This window comes from Portunus trituberculatus, chromosome 11 (genome assembly GCF_017591435.1).
Source record: "Portunus trituberculatus isolate SZX2019 chromosome 11, ASM1759143v1, whole genome shotgun sequence".
Lineage (NCBI taxonomy): Eukaryota > Metazoa > Arthropoda > Malacostraca > Decapoda > Portunidae > Portunus > Portunus trituberculatus.
Window position 1 is genome coordinate 3,824,788 of NC_059265.1, and position 8,921 is coordinate 3,833,708.

Below are 8,921 nucleotides of genomic sequence, written 5' to 3' on the forward strand. Positions count from 1 at the left end.
TGGTTGGGTTAAAGAAAAAAAAAACTGCAACTGGCAACAATCGAGATGTAGGACGCCGTCACGCCGCGGCCTTGAAATCCCAGCCATCAATCATGACTCACTCAGTGTCAGTGTTCACTTGTCAGTTGTGTTGGTGGCAGTGCACGGGAATATTTTCGAGATCCACCCACAAGCAATAAAACTGTGAACTGCAAGGCTGGGTGAAGCGCTGATCATGCTCAACCATAAGAAGTGTCTTGTCTTGGTATGCCGCCTATACACACTTGCACACGTGTGTATTGTACACCCGCACTCAGCACATTAAGTAAAGACATACTGATAATAATCCTTGCTTGGAAGCAAAAGAATTTAAGGGAAATAAAAGTGATTTGTTGAGCTGACTTTATAGAGCAGTACTTGCGGCGACATTTCTGTGATGACTATCTTGATCAGATACAATGGCGCTACAAAACATCTCGGCGTCACCAAACAAACATAACAAAATATTAATGCATTGGTAAGTTTGAAGTAGTTAGTAATGCAGTGTTTTATGAGCGTATTAGCCATGAGACATCTACGAGTATACCTACACTCCATCGTATAGTATAATCGCCGCATAATGCTACTACGTCTTCGGTCCTTGGCGCCAAGCCGCCGACTGTATTATTCTTTCACCTGGTATTATCAAGACAGTCACATAATACTGAGTATACCTAGCATGACTGTGATGCGAAAATTTATTAATACTGGTAGGGAAGTGGTGAAGAGATGGTGTATACACTGCTACAACAATAAACTTATCAATCAATCAATGAGTGAGGCTCTCGAGACAAGTTTGCTCTGCGTCACTGGGAGGGATAAACGGTCCTTATTAGAGTCAACGGGCCCTATACTGATTAGCCTATGTGTAAGTCAAGACAATTACTTCGTGTAGGAACATTTGTAGCATGTACAACAATGATTTAGCGACCTTTTAGCGACTTTTCAAGGTGGATCTGGTGACGTACAATATTTCCATTTGGCAACTCACCACCACCACCACCACCACCACCGCCAGTGACCAGACGTCCATTTCCTCACCAGACACGAGACCTGTGAACACGGTGACCGCCCACTTGCCCCACCTAGTCCACCAGCTCCACCTGCTCAGTGAAAGGGTGAGTCTATTAATAGAGTGGAGGGAACAAACATGATGGGACAGTGATGGGACGGTAATGGGGCGGATAGTTTAATAGAAAGCTGTATAATAATGCACTGAAGGGGTGACGTGACGTGTGGGAGTGAGTGGATAGTGAAGGGTAGTGAATTAATGGTGCCACAGTGTCATTAGTGATGGGACGGTGATGGGACAGTGACGGGTGGACAGGCTGTACTAGGAAGGTGTGTCGTGCATTGAAGGAGTCACATGTGGACAGTTAGCTGGTGGAGGGTAGTTAAGGTAGTTAATTAGGCGTATGGTAGTTATAATGCGTGGAGAGGGTGGTTGTGTACTGTAGGTGTTATGTGTGTGTCTCTCTCTCTCTCTCTCTCTCTCTCTCTCTCTCTCTCTCTCTCTCTCTCTCTCTCTCTCTCTCTCTCTCTCTCTCTCTCTCTCGTCTGGTCTGGTCTGGTCTCCTTGCTGTGTCTCGTCTTGTTGACCAGCGTCTGAGGTGATATGATGCCACAATATAGTGGCATGGAAATACTATATAGTCTGACCAGCCTTAATTTACGGCAGTGGGTGGGGGCGAGCGTCTCTACAGTGTTGTATGTGTTTTGTGTCTATCTCTCCTCTCTCTCTCTCTCTCTCTCTCTCTCTCTCTCTCTCTCTCTCTCTCTCTCTCTCTCTCTCTCTCTCTCTCTCTCAGTCTTGTTACCTATTGATTTTTTAGTAAGACTTTGATTTTTTATAAGACATTATATATATATATATATATATATATATATATATATATATATATATATATATATATATATATATATATATATATAAATTTGACAATTTTCCACACCACCCATGAGGTATTTGTGTTGTGCGTTTTTTTTTAAAGAGGTGTCCCCAGTAGTCCTTATTCCTGTGTATATGATAAAGAGTTCTGACGACTCTTGATCACATGAGAGAGTGATTGTGAACGAGTGGAGATAATGGTCAATCACCATATCTCTCTGTTCATCATTCACTTGTAATCCTCAGAGTGTCTCACAGCATTTTCCAGTTGTCTGCCGTGATGCTGTTGAGACTCTCCTGGACGAGTGGCTTCAGGTGTGCAATCTTAAAGGTGTTTCTCTTTGCCACATATTAACCTTTAACCTGTGCCCAAATCAGTTCTATTGGGTTATAGTTGCAGTGGTATGGGGGTAAGCGTACAACCTTATGCCCATGTTCTGAGGCAGTCTTATCAATGACATATTGTGTGTGAGCGGCTGCAGTGTGGCGAGTGACAAGATGCAGGAGTTGAGTCTTAAGTAGACCGTCTGGCACTGCAACACCCTTCTTCTCCAGCCATTCTTGGATCTCTGCTTTCTTGTTTGCAGTAGTTGGTGGCTTATCCACTTTCCTTGAGTGATAGGATGCATTATCCATCACTATGACTGAAGAGGATGGAATGTTGGGCAGTAGTTGGGACTTAAACCACTTCTCAAAGGTGTCCGCATTCATTTGCTCATGGTAATCACCAACATTCTTCTTTGCTTGGAAAACGAGGGTTGCTCCAGGGACAAATCCATCTCGTTCCTGCGTGAAGCAAAATCAAGTGGAACCCTTCCCTGTGGGCACCCTCACTCCCGTGGCCTTCTCTGCCGTGCTGTCTACCCACCATTTGGACATTGAGTAATTTTGGTTAATCCAGGTTTCATCCAAGTAGACGATGCTTTTCCTGAACTTCTGTGTTTCTTCATTTCGTGCAAGAAAATCAACCTTGCATGTGTGACATCATCTTTTTCCATTAGGAATCTTCGTCCATCAACCTTTCCATATCGAAACCCGATTCTCTTCAGTACTGTTCTTAATATTTCACGGCTGCCACGATACGAGAGATCGGATTTAACAGCTGCATAAATCTTGTCCAGGGTGGGAATTTCCTTCCTCTCGTAAAAACCGAGTACTGTCCTTCGCAAGACTCCTTCCTTCATTGAAGTTATCAAAGAAATCAGAGACCGGTGTTGCACGTTCCCTCTTCTTGGCTGAGTTAAACTGGGGACGTTGATTTTCTTCATTTTCTCTTGCTGCTTTCGACATTTTTTCCACTGCTCTCGCTAAGCTTCGTTGCTGCAGCAGTGCGAGACACAACCTTGACAGGCCTTGGAGAAACAGCTCCTTATCCTTCTCCTCTTGAAAATATTGCCTTACATGGAAGACCATTTCTTTAGCCTGGCTGTGTAAATGTGAGGAATGGCTTGAATGGGCTGCCATACTGTCTGTGCAAAGAACAATAAGGAAGTGAGTGGCACGAGGTCAGTCACGTCGCCACCACCAATGTGTCAAGGCCACCAGCTGGGTGTGGAAGAGTTGCCGCTCGCAATGTTTTTTTTTTTTTTTTCACTTAGGTATTGATATGTACCTACTATTTTGTAAAAATAGAAATTACACATTAGCTTGGCTTACGGATCATGTCTTGAAATTACTGTAAAAGCCAGTACATGTGAGCATTTTATCTTATAATTATAGCAACATCTGGTACTACAAGGTGAGGCTATCAGGCTGGCCAGGCTGGGTTCATCAGTATTGCCGCCACTCACAAGACTTCTACTATTTTTTTCTTACTTTGGATAATAGATTATTTCTTTTTTTCCATGCTCATTATCTTATATCTGTAACGCTGATATTATTACACACCCTAAACATACGCTAAGTACCATTATAAGTTACTACAGTTGATATCAGCAACACTGTTCAATATGTATGCCATGTTTGTATGGTACTATATAGTTTTTTTTATGCATATGATGGTTACTGTTGATTCAGCCATCTATATACACAAGTCGAAATTTTATACATTTGAATTGATGGTATTTGCGATGCCTTGTACACCAATAACTTCCATTTCACATCGCATTTTTTGGAAACGTGGCAACACTGTAGAGTTCCCCTCGCCCCCCCATAGCCGTAAATTAAGCTCGGTCAGACTTTTTTTTTATAGTAATATGTAAACTGACACACTGCCGTCCATGATGGCGAAGGTGGGCAGGTGTGGGTGTTGGCGGTGCTGGTGGAGATATCTACATGCTTGTGTGTAGATAGATAGATACATAAGCTGGTAATTTGATAGGTTCATTCATACGTAAATGGACAACAGTTCGATGGTGTATACACTGCTACAACAATAAACTTATCAATCAATCAAGTAAACATCAATGAGATTTAAAAGGCGAGTGATGAGAGTGTGGGGAACAGCGGGGGAGGGGGAGGTGGAGAGGAGACGAGCGAGGCTCCCGAGACAAGTTTGGTGTGCGTCACTGACAGGGATAAACTCTCCGTGTCAAGGCCCCATCACACCAGAGGCGGTCCTTACTACGCGCAGCAGGTTCTCAACACGTTCATAACATTTTTGAGGACGTAGTGGAGACGTGGTGGAATTGCGAAATCCCTCCACTGCTACGTATCTACCAAGCCTTTACTGCGTACGTCCCTTGATATCCGACCTTTTAGCGACTTTTCAAGGTGGAGCTGGTCCTTGCCGCGTCCATGCCCGTCCTCAGCACGTCCTGGAGATTTTTGCAGGACGTAGTAAGGACGGGCTGTGGTGTGATGCGGGTGTTAGTCAAGGGGGCCTTGTACTGATTAGCCTATGTGTTAGTCAAGCCACTTACTTCCTCTAGGCACATTTGTAGCATATACAACAATGATTTAGCGACCTTTTAGCGACTTTTCAAGGTGGAGCTGGTGACGTAGAATATTTTCATTTGGCAACTGACCACCACCACCACCACCACCACTGACCAGACGTCCATTTCATCACCAGACACGAGACCTGGGGTGGGGGGAGAGAGAGAGAAAATGTTGTGTTCTGATAAGATATTCTTATTTTTCCTCTTTCTTCTATTCTTTCCTGTCCTCTCTCTCACTCACTTATTCACTCACTCACTCACTCACTCACTGCCTGAATCCTGTCCTCCACCACCACCACCACCACCATCAGTTCATTCCTCCACCACGGACACAAACACGTCTTGAAGGAAGGTTAGTCCGCCGCCCAGAGTCACCTCGGCTGTCTGGCTGGCCACCCTGCGTGCCGCGGGACCAGACGAGCGGTGGAGGGGCGGCGGTCGGGGTTGCTGTGTAACACTGTGTATGAATCTTGTTTGTGTTTTAATTAAGGCGTGTACACACTTGTTGCATTTCCACGTATCGGATCACCGTTGCGTAGCAGTGTTGACAGGATAGTGCTTCACCGTTGCGTGTCAAAATATGACACAAAGTTACGCAACGGGTTCGATCCGCCATTTTTCGGTCTTTTGGCGTCAACTCAAAGGAATGATACACAACTCACCAACCTTCGTGTGTGTGTGTGTGTGTGTGTGTGTGTGTGTGTGTGTGTGTGGACGAGGAGCGTGGGATCGTCGCGTTGCATGTTCAGTGTTGTCGTGGACGGGCATGAATATTTGTTGCAATTTTGACCCCAATTGCAGACAAACTGAAAATCAGTTGTGTGTGGCCACAGACAACTGCACATTTGCACTCATGGCTACGGTCAGGAACAAACTGAATGACACTGTTGCATCACTCAACGATGATACACCACGCGGAGAGGCAAAAATGGCTACAATACCCTGTTGCATCGTATTGTATCACAGTGTGATACGCAACGATGAAACGATGCGTGGAAATTCAGTAAGTGTGTACACACCTTTAGAAAGTGTTGGTGGTGATGATGTCAGTGTGGTGTGTATTGGTGGTGGTGGTGGTGATTGTGGTGGTAACTATTGGTGGTGTGTTTGCTTGTTTTGCATCGTGAATATTGATTGATTGAGTGGCTGAAAGATTGACGGATTGATGGATAGATTGCCTGTCTAACTAATAGATTCACTGACTGACTGATATTTGGACTGACTGACTGACTGACTGACTGATTAAATGAATAAAATACTAACTAAATGACTGACTATCTGGCTGACTGACTGAATGACTGAATGATTGACTAACTGACTGTCTGACACACTGGTTGATTGTCTGTTTGACAAACGGCGCCTGTCCTTGGCAGAAAAAGCATCGCGCGGTACGAAGGCGCTTAGAAGTGTACCGTAGGAGGTATGTGGTGCGTGGCCAGGCACGTGTTGCCGTACGCGAGTGTGCACGTGTAGGGACCTGACAAGTGTGTAGAGAACCAATGAAGACGACAGAGGCAAAGGGAATCGGATAAGCGCCTGACACCACGTATATGTCACCCACGATTCCACCACGCCCACGCCCGTGCTACGTGGGTCCGAAAGCGTGTAGGTTGGGAGGATGTGTCGTCAGGGACTCCCTGGTTGACACGAAACAGTAGGCGAAGGTTGGCGATGCAATTGATGAGCCGATGTGTCCCTCGCCTATCACTGACACACTCCCGTTCATGAGGGCGAAGATGAGCAGGTGCGGAACTGGCAGTGGTTGTGGTGGTGGTGGTGGTGGTGTGGTGGTGGTGGTATTTATATGCTTGTGTGAAGATAGATGGATAAGCGGGTAATTTGATGGGTTGATAGATACGGAAATGGACAGTTGGACAAACAAACAGATAGATGGATAGGCAGGCAGATAGATAAGTCAATAAATTCGTATATAAATAACAATATAGATGTGTATGTAGATAGAAAAAGTCTATATTCCTCTACTTAGTGTCCTGTCACCCTGGTTTATTGTCAGAAATACTCGTATATCAGGCGGTAGAAATAGAGAATGAGAAAAATAGTACAGTCTGCCTTTTAAGCACCTTGTTTATTGCCTCGCGGAGTTGCCAACACTCGCTGTACAACAAGATACAATTTAATATTTCCTGCTTTGACAAATAACAAAAGCTGGACACGATAACGAAGAGGAAGATGTCACAATAACCAATAAATCGACATGTGGTATTTGTATAAGCATAGCGTCTCATTAATAAGAGATTTAGTAACAGATAGTTATCATAAACATATATACATGCGTCCTGTCTTCACAGACAACCTTTTGCTACGGCAGTAGTCTTAGCGGTGGTGGTGGTGACACAGTTGTGGCGGTGGGCTATACTGACCCATGCACACCCACACCACACACACACACACACACACACCAAAGACACACACACACACACACACACACACACACACACACAAATAAAGTGAAGTGTTGCTATATTACCGACAGTTTTCAAGAAGCACCAGCACCAAGAGACGCAGTGCAAGCCTTCACCACAACACTCCACACTGCCTAATCTTCGTCTATTAAAGGTATTTATAAGGCTATTCAGTTAAGGTTAGGTTTTCTTTACATATGAGAGTGAAAACAGTACGCAAATATTTCAAAGTAATGGTATAAGGACCATCAAAAAGAGCAAGGCGTCTGTATTACCCTCTCATATTTGTTTCCTTCATTTACCATAGGCCAAACATGTGTCAGAATGCAGCCACCAGTCTAACATTTCATATAGCCTAGTCAAAATTTCTCTGTGGCTTAATTTTAGTTTGGTGAGATGATAAAGACTATATATGGATGTCCTGCCGCCACTGTTCCCGGGGTTTTCCCGGGCCGCCTCCCCGGCGGTCCCCTAGCCATCACCCTACCCACGCCATCACCCTTCTATCGCCAGCCTGCTGGGTCAAATACTTTTTTTTCGAATATTTCCTGACGGTAATATTGCGCTTCCATGGTATGTTTTTATGGTTTCTATAAATGTTTCGTCGTGTTTGAAGTGTGTTCCGCGCCTGTGCTGGGTAAATATGTGGCGTTTAGTGGTGTTTTATGGCGTATGTTAAAGGCTTTTAACGCTCAAAATTTCCCACCTGGAGTTTTGAGCTTTTTCATTTCAAGGTATAAGTGGGCCTTTATGGTAGCAAAAGAGTGCCTGTCCTCTTTTAAGTGTGAAATCAATCTAATGAGTGAAATATGTGGACTTTGAAATGGTGTTTGGGGCTGTTGTAAAAAGCTCTTATTTTTCATTATTTTATTTGCTCACGTTTCTGCTTCTCGGTCTAACTCGCTGTAGAATGCCCTAAAAGATAGCTCAGACTCCCAGAAGTGTGATAAAATACTTGCCAAGTGAAAATGGCTTGACTTTACAGGACGTTTTAAGAGATTTATGGGTTAAAATGTTTTGTACTTTTAACGTACTTAATTTAGACCTTTTTTAAAAACCAGTTAAGCTGGAGATATTTTGATATTTTGAAAATTAGTTTAAGTATTTATCACGTCATAAAATAACAAGCATTTGGCCGTGGCTTCGTTTTTCTAAAAGTCATTTTGAAATCAAATGATTTACGTAATTTAGCCGAGTCCCCCGTTCCCGTTCTCTCGGATGACCACAGCCCACCCAGGTGGTGACTCACCATAGGCCCAGGGTTGGCGCCACTTTTCCAAATCCGCAGTTCGTCAATATTTTGCCTAATATCTAGTGATTTCTACGTGTTTTCGCGTGTTTCGAGGTTCAGGTGTGTAGATAATTGTAGCAGAAGGAGGAAGAAAGGAGAAATAAAGGAGGATAAGGAGGAAGAAAGGAGAAATGGAGGAGAAAGAGGAGCAGCAGCAAAGCTACAATACTTAAGTCACCCTCCATTTCCTAGATATATTGTCTAATATCTAACATTTTGATGTGTTTCTAGGCTCAGACGTGTGGATGGAAGGAGTAGGAGGAAGAAGAAGGAGTAACAATGGAGAAGGATGAAGAAAAAATGAGAAATAAAGGTGGAATAGGAGAAGAAGCCAAGGTGTAATATTTAGGTAAGTGCCCTTTTTAATCCTAACGTTGTTTATAATGCATACTGTTGGTTTTGGGATAGATTTGGGGTATTTT